This window comes from Rhamphochromis sp. 'chilingali' (genome assembly GCF_963969265.1).
Source record: "Rhamphochromis sp. 'chilingali' genome assembly, chromosome: 13".
NCBI lineage: Eukaryota > Metazoa > Chordata > Actinopteri > Cichliformes > Cichlidae > Rhamphochromis > Rhamphochromis sp. 'chilingali'.
Genome location: NC_137940.1, coordinates 24,690,697 through 24,705,071, shown reverse-complemented (window position 1 = coordinate 24,705,071; position 14,375 = coordinate 24,690,697). Strand labels below are relative to the sequence as shown.

Sequence of the window (14,375 nt, the reverse complement as noted above, 5' to 3'; positions counted from 1 at the left end):
CATATCATTCATCTTGTTTTCCTTTTACTCTCAAAATTGATGTTGTCAGTGGATGTGAGCTGGCAACTTAATCGCTCTGATCCCTGAGTAGATGAGACCTCGAACTAATAATTTCCACAGCTGGATCAACAATTACTGACCCAGAAAAGAAAACCACGAAACTTACGTGAGACTCAAAGTTCAGCAGGGTTTTTTTTTTCTTTTAAAGAAACCTGCAGGATTACTCTTAAGAGAGCTTCAGCTCGATACAGAAGTCTAACGTTTGTGATCTGACTGGCTGCGTCTGCCTTTCAGTAAATCAGGTGATGACTTCCTCTCAGGCTGATGTGGGTTTCCTCACTTTGCATCAGTTTGCCTATCGACGCAGGCCTGCACAGTGTGCTTTGGCTATAATGCCTCTGTTGACTTCGCAGTATTTCTGCAAAGAATCCAATGACCACAGCAGCCATGTTGGTGTTATCTGGATTGACCGGCTGCACCATATTGATCTGTAGCTGACTGATGTTACATAAATCAGTTTGATTTGGCAAGACAGCACAAGGGAGAGCCCTCGCAGGCACCTGCTCTCACAGCGCCATGGGTATTATTTGTGTTATTTATGGGGGGAATTTATGCACCAACATCCCTTCTGTGGTTTTTATGTAACTGTGACTCAGTAATAAGAGCAGGTTTTGTTAAAATATGATCAATTTGCAGTGTGAAAAGAATTGCACAAGTTTGTTTGGACAAATGCCTGCGTTGCTCCATCTGTGAGGTTATAAGTTCAACCTCTACATGTGGGTTTGTCTACGTTCGTCTAGTCCTGATATGACTCATGTTTCGGGGACCCTCCCTTACGAGGACAAAAAAAATATTTATAGGTGTTTTAGGATTAGGGAAGTTATGATTGTGTGGATTTGTTCTGCTGAGGTGTAGATACACAGCTGTGTGGAGCAGCTGACCTCACTGTTGTTTTAGGTTGCCCCTTTCACTCCTTTACAGATCACACTTCCACAAAGCATACATGCTTATCCATCCCACAGAGCAACTGCATGTCGCACCAGATCATCAACATCCAGCCCCTCTGTGACCCTGATGAGGACAATCTAAAGAGGATGGATGGAATATTTAATTATTTCAAAAAAAAATAATTAATTATGTGTAAAACCTTTTTTAAATTATTTCATAGTTCAGACTTTAAAAGGTTAAAGTATTGTTTTGCGTTTGTGGTCATTTCCATCTTTATTTTTATCCTTACAATCAGTTGATTTTATTGATATTAATGGGAAGGTTAACGTGTTCAAAGTTGTTTCCTCTTTTAGTGTCTGTGTAAACGTGTCGCTTTTAAACACTGCTCAAATGAGTATGATTATGACTTACAGGTAGATCAAGGCTCGCAAACAACATAAAAGAAATGTATAACAATCAATGTAAATAGCTGATGATGATATAAGCTGTATGACATACAGGATGGGGCTGTTGCTATTCCATCTTTTCCCATAACTTACACGTTCCTATTGGATTTCTGATGGTGCTAAATTGTTAGCATTTCCATATGTTCACAAATATAACTGTACAAATTCTGACTCAGGCTTTGGCTTGCATCTAATAAAAAATAGAAATGATACAGGACGACACGACTAGTTCCACAAGACGCTTTAAACGAAGCTTTAGAAAAACATGTGGGTCCGCTATTCAAAACAAAAACTGCTCTTCAGCCACAAGAGACGATGAGTTAGATAGTAGCGTGGGAGCCGAGATGAAGGCCTTAATCTCTGAACAAACTAAACAACGTATTGTTCCATAAGCCCTTCCTATTACAGTACTTGTTGCTACAACAGTCGGGATTTCTTCTCCCATGTGAAATGCATCATAGTTTGCAATTACAGCAGTATCAGGTTTAGCAATCAGAAGTCCGGAGTTTACTGACAACTCTATGATGGGAAAAGAATTTGACGCTAATCAGGAATCAAAGAGTTGCCAAGAAATTTTGCTGATTGTAGGTGTTGTTTTTAAAGCAACTTTTTAGCTAAGGTCTTAAATATGAAAATGACACACGTGGAGGATATGAAAATAAAGAATGTAGCACACTAAAGAGCGCTGCTATTTTTTTGGTAGCCGAACTCATTAAAAATGCTAAGATTTACTAGAGAATTGTTTTTTGAAATGGTGTAAAAACAAAAAAAAGGACAAAAAAACAGAGGGAGAGAAATCTTATTTTCCTGAAACCAATAATATGCAGAGAAAGCCTTTTTTAGGCGATGCACTACGGAGGAAAAACTGAATCCTTGACCCCTTCAGTGATAGGATCCAGCAGCAGCTCTTCTTTGTTGGTAGGAGGCAGGTCACTTCAAATCAATACAGAGAAGAGAGTTGCTCTTTGTTCTAATAATATGCTTTTGACTTTTACAGTCCAGATTTACACCAAACTGAACATTTTATGGGAGAATTTGGACGTGTTGGATGTGTTAGTCAGCGCTCTCCACCGCCATCATCAAAACACAGAGTGCAGAAATATGGGGGAGAATGCTGCTCCCACCCTACAGCAGCGCTTTAGAGGAATAGAGAATAAAAGCCACGAAGAACTGAAGCTGTTCAATTCAGTGCAGTTTCATTTGTACTGAACAATAACCTCAAAGATATCTGACTTTATAAAGGGAAACCCAACAGTGCCTCACCGAGCAAGCTCCTGATGACACGTGCCATTGTTATACTGTTTTTTCATTTTATCTATCAAGATAAACTTATTATGGTGATTTTCATGGTTCATTTCTCACTTTTTGCCTTCTAAATATAAGGTTCGCTGCTCATGAACTGGTCAGAATTTCGCATCGTTTACTCTTTAGCTTGTGCAATTTCAACTAACCAAGAATGACACAATTTGGCGCTGGATTATAATTTTCTTACTTTCATACTTAAATCTAATCTGCGTGATAATTTTGTATTAATATGCAGTTTATGATGCCTGACATGCTGAGAAAATGCATGTCCGGCATTCTGTAAAAGGAAAATATAGATTTTTTTTCTGTATTTTCTGTATTTTAAAAAGAAAACCAACAGCTATAAAACCAGCAACATGCTAAAATATTTCTTTACTCACCTTCGCTGGCATTTGTAACAACGGCATGATATTTATTACACTTGATTCTGAATCCAGTTCAAGTTCTGCTTGGTTTCTGTGGATAACAGGTAAAGCCTGTATAGTGTTTGCCAACTGCTGCTATCAGCAGAGCCATGTTCAGCGCAGAGCATAAGTCCACCGAGAGCAGTGTGAGGAAACAAACCCACATTCCTTACATTTCTCACTGGGTAATGATTAAATGTGCCATGCCGTTACTTAACACGTGGAGCTCTGATGTGGCTGATGTTGTCCGTTTCCCCTGCTGGAGGACTTTGAGGGCTTTGGGACATTTTTAATCTGTTATCAAAAGTAACTTTATTCCCATGAGAACCTGGTAACGGCAGCCCAACAACAACAACTCAGTGACCGATTATTCAGCCACATAATCATAGGCTGCAGGTAACATAATGTTAAACTGAGCTGATAAAGGCTTTTTATTAAATTCTTTACAGTAAGGAGGGGTGAGCAGAGACTCACTGTGGCTTCTTTGTTTCCTGGAGCGGTTCACGCAGGAGTCACCGTTCTGTGATTACATCGATGGAAATTGAGTGGTTCCCACATCGACCTACACCTGAATCAATTCCACTTAACAGCTGCAAAGAGTGTGCAAGCATCCATCGGGACGCCCTGGATGTTAGGCCACACACTCGGCACAATCAACATGGGAAAACGGATGCACCGCAGCTAAAAATTGGTTTGGACTCAGAAGCTAACAGGCACACGTGGAGTGACCCGTGTGCAGGTGAAACTGCTCTGCCGATCACATCCCAGCAAATCCTTCTGATCTCATTTGCACCAGAGAGAGAGAGAACTGAAGAGGGATGATGTCGGGTAGTAAACACTGATGCTGACGAAGGCCGATGCCCAGTCAGAAGATCAGTGTCCCCCCCCTTCCTGGCTGAAGTTTCCCTGTAAATGAATTGAGTGCTACTGGAAAACACCTTATTCAGCCAAATGAGGTCATAAGTTTACTGTAGAGAGTTTACACTAACAACAAAAGCCGCAAGAAAAACTATGATATGCGAAATATCACCTAGATGAGGTTGTTTTGTTTTGATTGCTGTTGCAAAAATAAAAAAATCTCAAAAACAATTAGATTTAATTTAATTGACTGGGGAACACAGTCAGTTAAATTAAATCTAATTGCTCAGCCTGGGTACAGAATTCATGAATAGACCTCAGGGGGAATTCCAGAGACACAAATAGACCATCAGACCAGAGATAATTCAGATATAACAGAAAAAGAAAGCGTGATATTATTAATGAGCTCTCAATGCAACGCTCGCTGGAAGGCAAGTACCCCCGTTTATTATTATTTGAAGACCGTACGGCTTCATTCTGGACCATTCAATAATTAACCGTTAATTAGCACATCACTTCCAAGCTGGAAGGCTGATTCTGCTGCTCCGAGTGACGTCACATCCCCGTAGGGAAAAGATTCAGTTATAAAGTTAGCTAATTCCAAATCAGCTTCACTGCAAACAAGAATTCCTCGTGGGCAAAGTGATTAACAATCAGGATGCTTCCCTCTTCTCTCTGCAGCTTAGGCTGCTCTTTGACAGCGCTGCCTTAAATCTCAGTGCATTAGAGAGCATTTTAAGGTTACTGGCATGCAAATTAGTCAAGTTTTCCCTGGAGAAATCGGGGCTGCGTATTAAATGCTAGTAGATACACGGATCTTTGAGCTGAAACCAGAATTGAGGTACTTTCACTTTTATAAAAGGAACATTGTAAACAAATCTAAACCCAAATCATAAGCAGACATGAGGTGAACAGAGAGGCAAAGTTAACTTTTTTACACTAAGAGTGTCTTTAAATAGTAGGAAATGTAGAAGGAAAAAACACTTCTTTACCTGTGTTTGTCCACCTGAAACTTCACTTCTCTGCTCCTGATCCCATGCACGCCCTGTTTCTCTCTGTCACCCTCGCTACTGATGATGACATCACATGACTCGTGTTTCCCAGCCTGCGATGGCAGCTGGGAGGTGCGTGGATAAAGAGGAAACTGCTTCAGCCACTGACCTGCAGGAAGACTTTACACTGGTCTAAACAGATGGTTTGGGCCCATATCAACATTTTGGACTAAGCTAAGCGAGCTCTGTATGTTCCTAGTTACACTACACCCTTCCCTCCTGCTCACTTCTTTGTGCACTGTGAGCCCTCTCAAAGGCCAGTGTGGTCAGACTGGTTCTTCCAGTTCCAGAAACAAAAGCCCCTGCATGTGAAAACGCTTTGAAGCCTTCAATGCAGACCTTAAATAAAACTCCCAGCTTCACTGGACAACGGCAACGCAGTGCGTCTGTTTGCTCGAGGATAATAAGACAATCAGGAGGGATTTGACTTAGGTTACAAAGCAGACAGCATAAATGGGGAAAGAAGGATGAATGTATGAAAAGAAAATAAGAGGAAGATGGGAATGAGGAAGAAGTGGAAAATGAGGGCATGCGGAGGGGGATGAGTCTGAGTGGACTGTCTGGACAAGAGTCTGAGTGTACGTCTCCCTTCCTGAGAGGCTAAGTTACTGGACGGGTTCGACACCATATCAAGTTACACATCTCAAACTAAAGATGCTGGGATCTGAGAAGGAAGAAGAGAGAAGACATTGTTCTCTGCTCTGTAACCAGGAGAGAGTGGCTCCTTTCTTCTGTCCTCACCATCCGATGTGGGCCAATGAGCTGAGGTGGGTATCTGGACCAACGGGTGGGCACACAAGAATCTCAGCTCATAAAAGCACCTTGCCAGCCAGGGATGCACTATGTTGAGACTGGCAAACTATTAAAGGCATTCCAGTGGAGTATGATGTTTTATGGTGCCCCTTGGCCTGCTGAGAGTAATCTGAAGAAAATCAGCAGTAAAATGAAAGGAGGGCCTAACCCCATCAAAGCTGGACAGCCCAGCCCAAAACCTGAGCAGGTGCTCCAGTACCCCTGTCATTACTGTATGTGTGGGCCCCCAGAGGGCCTCAGATTTCAAAGGCAGTCACTCCCAGCTGGCTGATAGAGAAGTTCAACCAAAAAGAAGAAAAAGAAAAGAAAGAAAAACAAAGTAAGAGATGGAGGATCCTAAAAAATGAAGGCGGTGCATCCATGTGATTGGCAGCAAGCATTGCAGAAGGAGAGGAGACAAAGAAGAGAAGATAGGAACGTGTCAGAGCCTGCTTACAGTTACTGTACCTGTATGACCAATCAACTAAACAACAAACTCATTGTCAGCTAGACTCATTTCCTCTGGCTTATCTCTTCTGGACAATGTCATCACTGGAAAGTGCTATGGGAGGTATGCTGGCTGTCTGGTTCTTGAGAAATACCATTATCCTGTTTTAGACCGGAGCTTACTGTGTCTGCCACACAGGAGTTAGCTCTTGTAAACAAATTTTGCAACTCTGTCTGTAAGGATCAGGAGATGTTAATGCGATTAGTTAACGCAACTTTAAAAACTGAAGAGTCACAAGTGTTAGACTGTTAGATGACAACACCGATGCCAGTCTCAGATCTGTACAGCAAACATACACAGCATTCAGTTAGATTAGCGTAAAAAACAGGAAACCATTATTCTGGTTCTGTCCGAAGGTCACATAATCCACTCACCAGCTCCTGTAAAGCTCACGCGCTGGCACACAATGTCTCATTTCTTTAATTTGTACCAAAATATAAGCTTTTGGCAGGGCTGTATTACCGACTCTTCCCTGTTTCAAGCATGCGGCAACTGCTGGGATAAAAAATGAAGCCAATGCAACAGTGTAGCCACTTGAGGTTATAAGCAGATAGGTGTATATATATATATATATATATATATATATATATATATATATATATATATATATATATATATATATATATATAGGTATATATATATATAGGTATATATAGGTATATATATATAGGTATATATAGGTATATATATATATATATATATATATATATATATATATATATATATATATATATAGGTATATATAGGTATATATAGGTGTAAGAATGTCCATGATTTTTTTTTTTATCCATGACCCGTCTCTAACGTTTCTTGTAGTCACTTTCTTTTGTTGTTGAATGTATCAATAAAACAATAAAGAAGAAAGGGAATAGAAGCATTTTATAACACAATTTCAGCCTTGCTTGTTTAGTTGGCTATATTATAAAAGAAGTTATGTGTGTACAGATTACACATGTTAGACCTCAAAGTCTTTGTTATGTTAAATTAAGCGAAACTTAAAATTAAAAACAATAAGGGCTCCATATCTTTCAATATTTGGTTTACAGAGTGAAATAATTATGAAAAGCTGGTACGCAATCGTGAAGCAATATTAAATGGAATAATGTTGGACCTCCTTTTGCCTTCAGTGATGCCTTAATTCTTCATTCACAGATTGAACAAGGTGCTGGAAACATTCCTCAGAGATTTTGGTCAATATTGAGAGGACATGCAGTTTGTTTGTTGGCTGCACATCCACAATGTCGCTCTATTGGATTGAGGTCTGCTGACTGTGGAGGCCAACTGAGTACAGTGATCTCATTGTCATGTTCAAGAAACTAGTTTGAGATGATCTGAGCTTTGTGGCATGCTTTCATGTTGTTTACATCAGCAGTCCCCAACCCCCGGGCCACGGACCGGTACCGGTCCTTGAGTCGTTTGGTATCGGGCCGCGAGAGTTGAGGGCGGCTCGGGTGTAAAATTTTATGATTTTTCAGGGTTTTTTATCATTGACTCAGTTTCCCTGGGTCTTTTCTCGTGTTGCAGTTGTACAGCTCATTTTAAAAGAAATAGTTACACGTTACTATAGCGGCCAGAATGCATTAAGGGGTAGATGTTGTTGGCGGTTTTCAGGAGGACGCTGCTAATAAAGTTAAACATTTACACAGGGAATTTGCGTTTCTTATTATATTTGCAAAATACCACAGTTTTTGTCTTGGTCGTATCATTTTATTTTGTTGCATTTATTTGGACGGTCTGTGAAAATATTGTCTGACATTAAACCGGTCCGTGGCGCAAAAAAGGTTGGGGACTGCTGATTTAGATCACGTTCTGACTCCACCATCAAAACGTTGCAGTAAAAAATTGAGACCCATCAGACCAGGCAACTTTGTTCCAGTTCTCTATTGTGCAATTTTGGTGTCCCAGTGCGAATTGTACCCTCAGTTTTCCGTTCTTAGCTGTGGCGTTTGGTGCAGTCTTCTGCTGCTCTGACCCATCTGCTTCAAAGTTTGACGTGTTGTGCACTCAGAAATGCTCTTCTGCATAGCTCGGTTGTAATAAGTAGTAATTAGAGTTACTGTTGCTATTGTTCTCCGACCTCTGATTTCAACAAGACATTTTCTCCAGAGATCTGCTACTACCTAGGTATCTTCCCTTTTTCAGATAATTCCTCAGAGATGGTTCTGTGGGGAATCCCAGTAGATCTACAATTTTTAAAATACTCAGCCAATCACGCCAGATTCAAAGTCACTTAAATCACCTTTCTTCCCCATTCTGCTGCTTGGTTTAAACTTCGGCAGGTCGTCTTGACCACGTCTATATGCCTAAATACAATGAGGTGCTGCCATGTGATTGGCTAGATATTTACATTAGATATTTGCAATGAGGGGCAGTTGATAAAGTGACTGCTGAGTGTATATCAATAGCTGTCTGCTTGTGTTTGGTCTTCCAAACACTATACAGGGAGTGAATAAGTGTAAAAGCCAAATACAGCTTTAGCACTTCACCCTCCTGCCCCCACATATCTGGTTCCAAAAATTAAAAAAGCTAAAATCGAACCATAAAAACAGGAGTTCACTAACCATTGGGTGACATTACAGCGGCTATATTCATACTTTCATACAAGCTCCTGGTTTTAAATGACATAATAAAAAAAGAGAAATACAGCCTCAACAAGTCTTCACCGCTGATCCACTTAACTACCTGTGAGACATAAGGGAGACACTAGGAGGTCATGGAAGCTCACTGTAACCTTTAAAACCACCACGTTGATTTCTTTTGAGAGCACACGATGTGACAGCAAACTGAAATGCCGTTGGAGAGAGCAGAGCCGCGGCTACCTCGACGACCGCTACTTGTACACGCGGATATGAATACAACAATGCCCACTCACAGAGGAGGGCTTTGACTCATGGCCTTTTGTTCTGCAACACTACAATTCCTCAGAATAAATAGGAGACACGGGCTGAGCGCAACGCAACAGACACACACAGAAGGTAACCGCTGCTGCTGATAACTACAGGGAGGAGGTGAGTGTGAGCGCTTCTCACAGGGAGATAAGCCCGATCAATAAAAACACAAGCAAGCGATAAGGCTGAGATGAGGTAAACAGGTTGCATTTGACTCACGGGAAAATGTTGCGTTCTATAAACGAGTGTGTAGTCCCAGGATGAGGCGATGCCAGAGTGAGCGGCGGAGCTATTCACGTCATCCTTCTGAGTTGGTGACATTTAAAGACAAAAGGGTCTGTCCGGCCTCCTACACTCTCAGACCTTTCCCCTCTGAAGGTCAAAGGGTTCAGTCTGTCTCATGAGGATGAGGTAATTGTTAAGCAGTCAGTTGGGAGGTCAACTCACCACGCAGTCAGTTATATACCACCAAATAATGGGCAAAGTACACTTTTGCAGGGATTAAATGTCAAAAAGTGAGTCTGGCAGTTAAACTGATTTTGATTGACAGAAATGAGTGTGGGCCACCAAGCCAACTCCCGATGATGCCAAATCCACCCATGCTCACTCACACTTACACTTAAACCTGTTATACATCATGAATCTGTGATGTTCTGTACTTTGCAGTACTTATGTGAAAGTGTGAAAGTTGGGGACTTTCAGAATATCTCTGGCAGATAGCGCTGGACAACTTTAGGATTAAACCTGCATAGCAGCCATGTTACCTCATAGATAAACAATCGGAATCAGTGTTAGCCAACTGACACAACCACTGCTCTGCAGGTTTAATTTGCGAAGTTGTGACTTTGCTGCATTTAAGTTTCAAAATCTGTTAAGAGGAAGTGGCAGGAACGGTAAAATACTCCCAAAGATTAATCTCCAGCTATAAGGAAACACCTGCCACTCGGGGCCAATGATTAACTTGGGTGTGTTCTCTGTATGGGCACTTGTAACCTGTGAGTGAGAACAGGGGCCATGCTAATGCAGCAAGCATTGTGGTTCACATGGTTAACACACTGGTTAGAAATTACACAGAACTTGCTGCCAGTTACTTACACAGTTCCTGATAGAAACTACTCTTGACTGTGGTGGGTTCGAAAGCTAAACAGCATTAAATCAAACCGTGGCAGAATAAAGGCTGGCAGCCCTGCACGCTTGGCCAGGTCCTGCAGTGATTTTCTTAACCTGGCCTGGCTTTAATTGCAGTGACAGACGGCCTTGAGTGCAGATCAGGCCAAGCCACGGGGAGAGGGATGAGCGAAGGGGAGGAGTGTTGAGTGTAAGAACATGACACTTTCACCTTAGTGCAATCAGACATGGAGTTTTGGGGATGACCGCACACAAAACGCACAAGGAGAATAGGGTACGGGATAAGCTCGGGATCAGGAGAAGTAGAACAGAGGTTGGAGGAAAGGGGAAATCTGTGGAACGCTGAGGCGGAGCAAAACCAGTGAGTGGAAGGAGAGCTGATTAGTGTTTGATTAGGTGGCTAGCCTGAGGGGAAATATCACATGAGGAGGACTGTGCCATTACTGCTGTGCTCTCCCCATTCCACCATCTGCTTGAGTGTAGTACACATGATTGGCTTTCTGTGCACTTTTGTGCCACAAAATAATATCAAGATAAACAGCATATTGCATCGTATGGAGCACATTTGGGGGGGAGGACATTCAGTTGCACCTTTGGTGCCTGCATTAAAACAAGCAAAGTATGAGAGTGCAGAGCTGGGAGAGCCCACTAAACATCAGTCTGATTGATGGACCACAATCTGGATCCTCTAATCTTTACTACGCTCACCAAATAGTCAGCAGAATATGTGTTTCATCAGCTGCTTGTGGTTTAGGGAGACAGACACAGAGGCACACTCACAAACGCACACTCACCGGGGGGGAGCATCAGTCCCCCAGAGCTCAAACAGCTGAACGAGGAGCTCTCATCAGCTGTTTGGCTGATTCTGCTGAGAGAAGAGCACCAAAGACTGACTGTGTCAAAAGAAATAAATAAAAAGCCCTAAAAAAAATCCAACAATCTCCCGCATAGAGCTTAGATTTAATATTCTAGAGTGTACAATGTGCCTATAAATAGTGTCACAGCCTTTTTTTTCTTTAATAGATCGAGAGCACATGATCATTTGGGATTATTTGAGCTTAAATCAATATACAGTGTGACAGCCAAGGTATTAGTTTTACACTGATACAAAAGAGAGATCGTTATATTTGCTCTGCAGATTCTTAAAATAGTTATCAAATTATTACTTCTCTTTACTGATTGGCGTAACAAGTTTCTGCACACACACAAAAAACAAACTACATGAAAGCAATCTGCTGTCACAGACACAGAGGTTAAAGCTCTGATTGCAGAATTTTATCTCCTGGGTGATCACATGGAGGAATGTGTTTTTATGTGGCGACTTGAAGCCTAAACAGCACTTAAGCTGTCTGGGTGATTGCCATGCAGTGACGAGCGCAATCTCACAGCAGCAGAGACAGCAGCATCACCCCGCCATCACCTCCAATCCTAAATTACAGGAATGGTTAGCGCGCAGTCTCCAACAACAGCCTGCACTTGTCTCTCTGATGTGCGCTTGCTCTTGCGTCAGCATACGCCCATAACCACGGCAGTCAAAGGACTCCTTCTGCAACGCTCCGCGACTTCTCGGGTCAGAGGTCACCTGTGGCCTCTGGTCTCCACGACGACAGCCTGGCAGTCCCCAAGACATCCCCCCACAGGCACCAACCTCCTTCCCCCTCCCACGCCATCCAAACACAGACGCTCACAGAGAAACAGCTTTTGTCCCCAAACTCCTGGGCATCAAACAGAGAGCCAAACATTTACAACCGTGCAGGCCCAACAGTAGAAGTGCAGGAGACCACCAAAGCTGCAAAGTGACCAGAGTTAAAGGCTAAAAAGAACAAAAATATATGGGTCCACCAACCCCCCTTCTCTTTAACATACTCACTGACAGGGTGAAAGCACTGCAGACGGCTGGGTAGCCGTAAGGATTAACCCTGATTTAGGAGCTAAAAACTTTGGGAGAGCGACACTGTGTCACTTTAAAGGCTTTAATCTGCACAGGCAAGCTTATCAAGCGCGGTCCTTTCACGTCTTAAGTTTTTATTTATTGATTGATTTATTGGATCATCATTGACCACAACGCACCATGCACTGACACAATTTCCAGCTGCAGCTCTGCATGCGCAGCAGTGGAAGCAGATAACGGCAAGATTGGGAAAAACAAACTGGCACTCACCATATTCCGCATGCAGGACATCTCTGGAACCAGCACGGCCACTCTGCTGCAGTTCTGTATCCCGGTGCTTATAAGCAGGGAGGAAAAAAAGATTTTAAAAAAAAGTAGAAGAAAAAAGGTGGCTCCCCGGGGGTATTTTCCAGTACTTTGGCGATCGACCGGCGTGGAGAGAGTGGAGTTCAGACTGGGACTGTGTGGTTTCCCTCTCAGAGGTTTGAATAGCGGAGAGCAGAATGAGGGAAAACACGAGAGGCAGGGAAACATGCGCCTGTCCTGTCCCCCGGTAACGCTGACACACTTAGCTGAGAGGAGGAGAGGCAGCGACATCTACCGACAGTAGAAGTTCATGCAAGAAAATCAGAAGCAGCGTGGATAATATGATTAATAATAGCAATAAAACAATAAAGTAATAATAAAAATAAATAGAAATATTTTAGGTGATACCAGAGCTAGACTATTAGCAGGCAAAGAGGGCGAACACTACTGGAGTACTCACTTTTAGTAGTTTTAATCTATACAAATTTGTAAGAGAAAAATCAGCTGATTCATACGGAGCCCCTCTGATGACATGGTCCAAAAAATAAATAAATTGTGGCCACGAAATATCATTTCGAGGCCACGAAATAGGTATAACGTGCCCTCGAAATACTTATTTGTGGCCACGAAACACTTGATGAGATATATATATATATATATATATATATATATATATATATATATATATATACCGCTTGAGGAGGTACACCAGAGAAATAGAAGGCAGGAGAATAAACCAGCTGTTCTCCACAGAACCAGCAAAGGTGTACTCTCAGTGGCAAGGGAACAATAAGAGAACAGCACCACCAAGGCTGGAGACGGAGCAATACTGGAAGAGCATATGGGAGAAGGATGCAACCCATAACGGCAATGCTCAGTGGCTAGTGGATCTGAGGGCAGACCACAGCGACCTCCCTGAACAGGGTCCAGTAACCATCACAGTGGCAGATATCCAAGAAAGGGTCTCCAGTATGAAGAGTTGGACAGCACCAGGGCCCGACATGGTTCACGCCTACTGGCTGAAGAAGCTGACTGCACTCCACGAGCGTCTGGCAGCACAAATGAACCAGCTGCTAGTTAACGAGAGACACCCGGAATGGCTAACTGAAGGCCGGACGGTCCTGATCCCCAAGGACCCCAAGAAGGGACCGGTCCCCTCCAACTACCGACCAATAACCTGCCTCAGTACTACATGGAAGCTCCTGTCAGGCATCATATCGGCTAAGATGAACAGGCACATGGGTCAATACATGAGCGGGACACAGAAAGGAATTGGCAAGAATACCAGAGGTGCAAAACACCAGCTACTGGTAGACAGAACAATCAGCCGAGACTGCAAGACCAGACTGACCAACCTGTGCACTGCCTGGATTGATTACAAGAAGGCCTATGACTCAATGCCCCACAGCTGGATACTGGAATGCCTAGAATTGTACAAGATCAATGGGACCCTAAGAGCCTTCATCAGGAACTCAATGGGGATGTGGCGTACAACACTAGAGGCCAACTCCAAGCCCATAGCACAAGTTACCATCAAGTGCGGGATCTACCAAGGAGATGCTCTGTCCCCACTGCTGTTCTGCATAGGCCTGAACCCCCTCAGTGAGATCATTAACAAGACTGGCTACGGATACCGACTATGGAACGGAGCAGTTGTCAGCCACCTCCTGTACATGGATGACATCAAGCTGTATGCCAAGAGTGAACGAGACATCGATTCACTGATCCACACTACCAGGCTATACAGCAATGACATTGGAATGTCGTTCGGACTGGAGAAGTGTAGTCGGATGGTAACAAAGAGAGGGAAGGTAGTCAGAACTGAGGGGATTGAACTACCAGAAGGCAA

At 42.8% G+C, this 14,375-nt stretch overlaps 1 protein-coding gene across 2 annotated transcripts in view; it reads right to left on the bottom strand.

Moving 5' to 3' along the window:
• n4bp3 (NEDD4 binding protein 3) overlaps positions 1 to 12,737 on the bottom strand; it is a 34,668-nt gene extending 21,931 nt beyond the window's left edge. The window contains exon 1 of one of the 2 annotated variants that reach the window (XM_080900662.1): positions 12,491 to 12,737. The gene's annotated coding sequence lies outside the window, so the exon portion shown is untranslated. Of the gene's footprint in view, positions 1 to 4,953; positions 5,236 to 12,490 lie in introns of those variants that run through there. The other variant, XM_080900663.1, reaches the window with a different exon arrangement.
• Between the last annotated feature and the right edge of the window lie 1,638 nt (positions 12,738 to 14,375).